The 7,816-nt window shown below is 37.0% G+C and overlaps 1 pseudogene; it reads left to right on the forward strand.

Annotated features, from left to right (window-relative positions):
- The first annotated feature begins 5,763 nt into the window (after nucleotides 1-5,763).
- Nucleotides 5,764-7,610, forward strand: LOC149748940 (large ribosomal subunit protein eL42-like; annotated as a pseudogene).
- Nucleotides 7,611-7,816: the final 206 nt, after the last annotated feature.

A 7,816-nucleotide genomic window follows, 5' to 3' on the forward strand; every position in this document is an offset into this window, starting at 1 on the left:
AACATTCTATCTACCCCTTTTCTGTCTTTGAGAAATGGTCAAAATTGGGCATCGTTGTGCTTGTGTAACTCTTGTTTTACTATCCCAGCCTTGGCTTTAGTTTTAAATACTTCCTTTTCCTACTTCCTCTCTGTTCTCATCACACTAGTTTACCCTATGTAGTAGGAGGCAGATGTAAGGTCTGAATTATGAACTTACATTTAGAGAGAAATAGCTACAGATATTGCAGTATGCTGGATGCAGTTTCTCTGTGGACACACACCCCTCCCTCCACAAAACACACAAACAATGAAAGGTGAAAAGTGTTAGAGGAGTCCTGAAGGTAGCCCCACCCACATTCAGTTTTAAGAAGACTTTTTTTTTTTTTCTTGCGGTACTCGGGCCTCTCACTGTTGTGGCCTCTCAGCGGCCACGGCTCATGGCCCTAGACGCTCTGCGGCATGTGGGATCTTCCCGGACCGGGGCATGAACCCATGTCCCCTGCATCGGCAGGTGGACTCTCAACCACTGCGCCACCAGGGAAGCCCGACTTTTTTTTAACCTCATTTATGTAAGCTACATTAAAGTTTTCTCAAGTTGTCCCTCAATAAACTTCTAACACATTCTCCATAATGCTGCCAGAGTGATCTTAGGTAAAACACGACATTGCAATATGATGATGATTCAAATCCTTTTTGACTCCCCTTTCTATACAAAGTGAAACTCTGAGACAAGCAGACAGCTGTTCCACATCTGGCCTTTTTCTGGGCCCCTTCTTTTCACTGGAGCTTCTTCTCCCAGAACCTGCTTGCTCTATATATTCAACGTTAAACAAGCTGCTAGTTTTTCCAAACGGCCCTGCATCCTTACGAATGTTGTTCCCTCCGAGGACAGTTCCCTTTTCCCCTATATCACCCTGAAAGCTTACTGATTTTCACAGTATATTTTGTATTCTTTCCTCTGCCTAATACTTTCCTGAATCTACAGCCACAGTAGTCCTTGCTTTGTGCCTGCAATCTACTTTATAGAGACTTATCAGGACCCCTATAACTCTTTATTATGTTCATTTGCTTAAATTATATGTCTCTCTTTATAAATCTCTATCCAAGTTCCTTGAAGGCTCCATAGATGCATGTAAATCATATTTTACCCAGAATCTATGACAGAATATCATCAGATATAGACATATTGCTCCAGGAAATTACATTTCATAATATTGTCCTATAAGGCAACTATCATTCCACATGCATGAATTCAGAATTTGTTTTTGAGCAATGTAGAATTTTCCCATCCTTTAACAATCTTTGTTCAATTCCCTCAGTGATCAAAAACCTTGATTAGTAAGGTAATTAGTAAGGATTATGATGTGGTCAAGGAGCAAAGAGCTTCCAAGTGGTACAGGTGACTCACAATCCAATAATCAACCCTGTGTTCTCACCAGTGAAGCAGGGTGATGCAGCACAGTCAACACACTAACAGGTATCACTCATGCACATGCACCGGTGCACACACACATGCACACTCTCTCTTTCTCTCTCTCTAGGCACTGGGTGCAGATTTGTCAATAAGCTGACATCAAAGGGCAAAGGGTTTAGTGCAAAGTGAAAAGACATAATATTTATCAAAGTTGGATTCCTAAATTTAGCTAAAACTATCTCAACTAACAAAGGGTTATTTGCCTGGCAAACCCCAAGTTAAAAAAAATTTTTTTCTTTTTTAACAGTCTGATCCTCTGACCGTCTAGATATAAAGAGGATACAGAATAATGTATTGCTTTTTCTAATTTCCTTCAAGTATTCAGAAGTCATGGAAATTTTTCCCCAAATTATTTTTTGCACTACCCAACTTTGTTAAATTCAAGCTTGACTATAACCTTTTTAAAACCTGTTCTTATTTTCTTTGTAATTAAAGGAATAATATGATCTTGAGGAGTAAAGACAATGTTGTTTCTACCTTTGACTTCCACAGAATTAGTAGTGTCCTTGTATATTATATCACATTCAATATATATATATACATAAGACATCTCATTACCACTTTCTGTTCCGTAGACATAGATGAGAAGTTGCATAGATATGCTTGCCTCTAAGTGTGATATAGATATACATTCTGATAAAAATTCAACAGGGACAGAACTCGAAAAATGGACAAAATAAGCTAAATTACAATACATTTTCTTCTTTACTATCCCAAATGTCTTTTAAAATATCAATTCTATGAGTACTAGTCTAGTTTATTCCATATAGATCATATCCCTTAGGGGTTTATTATTTAGGTTTCCTTTGTATTCATGGCATTTTATCCCAAAGTGGAGTTTTGTCAGAATATTTTCTTTTCTTACTAAAAATTATCTCAGGCTCAAATTAATAACTAGATTGCAAAAATTATTTTCCTATTTAAATTATTTGAAGACCTTCAACATAAATTAACTGAGTAAATAAAATGAGCTATTACCATATAATAAAGATAATTTTTGTCAATCCCCAAATGGAATATGCATGACCACTAGAAACTGATACCTGCGAAAAAATTCCCTGATCCAATTAAATATAAGGATGTAAATAAATTTTATCATGAAAAAGAGTCAGTTGTAAAAATAGGGGAATTTCTCCAGGCATTTCAAAAAAGGAACTTAATACAGGGAGTTAGTGCTTACAGACCTGATAGAAAGGCTGCGGGGAAAAGATAGAGGAAAAGACTGCTGGGTTTTAGGAAATTAGGATACTGTAGACGGTTAGGGAAATTGCCACTAATGAACTCAGCTGACTGTCGCACTGAAGCAGAGATCTGCCACGTGCCCACTGTTGCCTGCTAACAAAAGTGACCTCTTTCCCCACTTCCAAATATCATGCAAATGTCTCATTGGCAGAATCTAACCTAGAGCCCTATTAGCCCGGGCTTATTGCTATTAAAAGCCAAAGGGCCAGAAACAAACGCATAAGCTTTCTCCTGAGCAAGTCTGGAAAGTGTTACTTGATAAAAATACCATCTTTTGTTTGTTTTTTAATGTACAGATGTGGTGGCCATTTTTTTTAATGGATGCAAATTCTTTGACACCTCTCCCATCTAGAGGTGTATTCTATGTCCTCTCCCTCCCCTAGAATCATGGGGTCCTTAGGGCTGCTCTGAAGATAAAGTACGGGAGAAGTGAATTCATGAGACTTGTGGGGTTGGGCTATAAGACCAGAGAACTTCTGCTTGGCTCTCTTGGAATGCTTGGTCTCAACACTATCCAACTCAGAACACAGCCACAATGCTGAGAGGGGCTCTAGAGACGGTCCCAGATGAGCCCAGCTTTGAGTCACCCCAGCCCAGACATCAGATATGTGAGGAACAGAGCCTCCAGATATTTGTCCCACACTGTTCCACTCACCCCCAGCAATATGAAGCTTGATATATATCATAGAACATCGACAAGCCATCCCTACAGTGTCTTGTCTGAATGTCTGACCCACCGAATTTATAAGCATTACAAAACAGTGGTTTTACACTACTAAGTTTGGGATGGTTTATTACTCAGCAATTTCCTTGAACAACTCATGAAAACATGTGAGAGAAGAAAAAATAATGAAGTGGATGGAGACTCAGAGACTGCAGAACTCATCTTCAGTACGCAAATTTGAAAGTTGTTAACAGGTAAGGTTTATGCACAAAGCTATACAATTAGGCTTACAATCATCTGTTATAAATCTGTAGCATTTGTCTTCCTCCATTTTATTTCTTCTCCAGTTATATAATCTTAAGTCTGGGCCCTGAAATCTGAGAGGGAACAGATCTGGTAGGTTTGGGTCTTCTTTACCCATTCCCATATCATCACCCAAATTACACAGATATAGTGCAATTTGGGTCATTATTAACAAGTCACCATTTTCAAAGATACTGCACAATCTTACCACATTAATGAACTCTCATCCACACAGTCCCAGAGGAAAAGAAGGAACAAAAATTCCAATTACCGAATCCATTTGCTAAGAAAACCGAGTTCCCTGTAAGTGGAGCCTATCATATTTTTCTAAACCTTTCCCTTGAGTTTGGCAATTCAGTTATACAACATTCTTATGGCTAAGTTTCTCTTCTGTTGCTTCCTCTCACTTTTGGTCCAGATGTTCTCTTTTTTATTTCTTTGTTCCTTTTGCTGTGCTATTCAGAGTGGTGGTTTTTATAAACTTTTATGTGACATTGTATGTTATCAAGCACCTCAGGGATTGGATCTATTCATTTCTCCATTCTGTACTCATTACCACCTCTTTCTCTACATGTTTGAATGTTCCGTGTGTATGAAACTGTAGCTCGGTCCTACGGCAAGTGAAAGTACTGACAACATAGGTCCTTATACAAGGTACTTCCTCTCTGATGGAGATAGAATATACAAATAGCATGAAAAAATGTGTACGCGAGAAACACAAGTAAAGGAAAATGTATCTGCTGTACTTATGACACAGTAAGAATAGTTTTATAGTTTGACCAGGCTCAGCTACAGGACACAGTGGGAACTCTGCAGCTTCAATGATTGGCCCAAAAAGTACTGAGCTTGAGTTCCCTCTACTTTCTCTCCACTTGACTGAGCAACTAATGCATGCCAGGTAGTATGCTAGTCAGTCTGCATTTTTATTTACCTGACTCAGTGCTTAGCTTGCCACTTACAATACTGGCTAATTAACTAAAAGATCAAGCCAAGACAACAAATTTGAGGGCCTGTCCAAGGCAAGGGAAGACAGTTGGCTCAAAGGCGACAAACTGTGGAGTGGCAGTGCTACAGTTGTACGTGATTGGTCCATTAAAAGCAGAATCCTGGTCAAGTCTTTCATATGCTGGCTACCTACTCTGTAATCAAACTGTGCTAAGTCTATGCCTACAAAGAGTATAGGTATCACAGGAGAAGTATATATAAGATTCAGTGGAGGTACAAAGAACAGAAAAATCTAACCCCAGAGGGAAGGTGAATAAGTAAGGCAGGGATACAAGGTATCCAATGACCCAAGCAACTGGATTATAGTTTAGAATAGAGCTACATTCCTCAAAAGTAAACTAGCCAATCTAAAACCCAAACAGATACTGATACAAAACACCATGGATGAATAGCAAAAACACTATGTTTAATAAAATAAGAAAGACATAAATGAGTATATGTTCTAGGACTCCATTAGAAGAAGTTCAAGAACAGGCAAAACTAATCTATGGTGAAAGAAATCATAACAGTAGTTGCTTCTGCAGAGTACTGGCTGGAAAGAAGCACAAAGGAATTTTCTAGAGTGATGAAATATTCTATATCTTGTTTGAGTGTTAGTTACAAGACAGGATACATTTGTCAAAATTCATTAAATTGTGAACTCAAGATCATCTCAGTCTCTTAGTCTGCTTTATGCTTGGCTTCTCAGCCTCTCAGCCTTGGGCACTTATACATCAAACTCCTTGAAGATAAGGACAACAGCAAATATTTGGTTCATTTCAATGCATTTCCCTGCTCTCCAGTAACTGGGGCCCTCAAGTCCTGAAGGACATGAAAGCTGAGCAATACCAGTAAACAATTCATTTTGTATATTATTTTTTTAAACATCTTTATTGGAGTGTAATTGCTTTACAATGGTTAGTTTCTGCTGTATAACAAAGTGAATCAGCTGTACATATACCTATATCCCCATATCTCCTTCCTCTTGCGTCTCCATATATTATTATCATTTTTATTCTACTGTTTTTGTCTTATCGAGACACAAGCCAGTCCATTCCATCCAGAAGTAAAGGTCTAAAATAGATTTTAATAAAACAGTGCTGTGCCGACTGAGGAGCCATATGGAAAAAGATAAAACTGAGTCTGTTCTTCACACTGTACACCTGTATGAATATTAAGTGTATCAGAATAAGAAACTACATAGGAGGAAAAAACACGAATGCATTCCTTTATAAGGCAAGGGCAGATATAATTTTCCTCTGATTCAAAATCTAGAAGCAACAGAGGAACGACTTGACAAATTTAACTACATCAAAATTAAAAACTAAAAAATTTGCATAATGAAACACTATATACAGAGTGAAAAAGTAGATGAGCTTTCTTTCCATGATGATAGTGTCCCAACCAACATGGTAAATGTTCCTAAAACTTGCTGGACTTTCTGTAAGACATATGGCAAGCACCAACCCCACAAAGTGGCACCGTACACAAAAAGGTAAGGATTTTCTATATGCCCAGGGAAGGAGGATTTGACAGGAAGCTGAATTATTATGGTAGGCAGACTAAGCCAGCTTTCCAGAAAAAGGCTAAAACTATAAAGAATATTGTGCTCAGGCTTGAATGTGTTGAGCCCAGCTGCAGATCTAAGAGAGATGTAAGCATTTTGAACTGGGAGGAGATAAGAAAATAGAGGGCCAAGTGATCCAATTCTAAGTTTCACCTCTTGTTTTACTATGAAGACAATAAAATCTTGAGGTTATGTTCACTTCAAAAAAAAAAAAGATTAATGACAAACTTAGAAAAATGTTTGCAACTTAGAGTTTTGATATCCTTATTATTTCAAGCACTCATAATTGAGAAGAAAATGATCAAGTTCTTAATACAAAAATTGACAAGAGATATGAAGAGAACACAGAAAAGGAAATTAAGATGCATCTGTGTGTGTGTGTGTGTGTGTGTGTGTGTGTGTGTGTGAGAAACTAATGCTAACTTCTTATTCCTAACTAGGAAAATGGAGATTTTTAAACTGTATTCTGTAGGCTTAATTTTAGTACTACTATTAGTTTTTCTATTTTTAAACCATTATAGGTACTTGGATAAGTTGAGTAAGTAATTGTTTTAATGTTGGTGAGAATAAGGATTTTCAGTTTGAGAGACAAAAGTCTCAAAATTGAATTAGAAATATTAATGTAAAATTAGTTCATCTCTTTAGTTTTAAAAAAGACCTGGAAGCAGTGGAAAGTGAGGTGCAATGAGCAACCCTAGAACCCGGATTGTGATCTCTAATTCCCATTCCCCACAAAAAGGAAGGAGGAAGTTCTTTGGGAAAAGATTGAAACCAAGTCCACCATAGCTCATACCCTCTTGACCAAGTAGATGAGTGGCAATTTTTCTATATAGAATACTTATAGATAACAAACACATGAGGAATGTTAGAATTAGAAACTCGCCATTTTGCAAGTTTGAAAAAACATTTTCAAACAATTGTCATGAATGCACAGTAAAACTATTAAGAGAAAAGTTGAAGTGACCAAGAAGCATTCAGCATTACCAAACATTAGAATACTGGACATTTTATATGTTTCTAGCTGTGAATTTGAGGTACACAGTACCATTTATGAGGTTTAGGGAAAAAATTTAATGTGATCCAGTCATGCCTTTATATCTAAGTTCATTCTGCCATAATGTGGATCATGCAGGAGCAAGTAAAATTGTGCCACTGTAAGTAAATCCAGTCGTAAAAGACAACTGGTCCAATTTTTTCAACAAGTCAATGGCATGTGAGAAAAAAGGGTAAGAGAGACTATTCTAGACTAACAGTTAAGGAGATGCTTAAGAGCCATAACAACCATATGCAATGAGTAAATCTTTTTTTGAGAAAAAGTAACTAAAAACATATTTTTTATACCACTGAAGACATTTTAACATGGATTAGGCATTCTAAGCCATTAGGGAATTATTGGGGTCTTTTTTAGGTGTAATAATAGTATTATGGTTATGTGACAAAATATCTGTTTTAAGAATATATACATACAGAAGTGGATTAAAATGACAAAATGCATTTACTGTCGGTGTTAAATACTATATATATTTCACTACATCATTTGTAGAAATTAAGCTTTTTACATGTTTTAAATTATGTGTTAATGACCAATGTAAGTACAAGTC

The sequence above is a fragment of the Delphinapterus leucas genome, chromosome 6, assembly GCF_059928025.1.
Source record: "Delphinapterus leucas isolate spDelLeu-1000000601 "Yukka" chromosome 6, BTC_Dleu_Yukka2, whole genome shotgun sequence".
NCBI classification, from domain to species: Eukaryota; Metazoa; Chordata; class Mammalia; order Artiodactyla; family Monodontidae; genus Delphinapterus; species Delphinapterus leucas.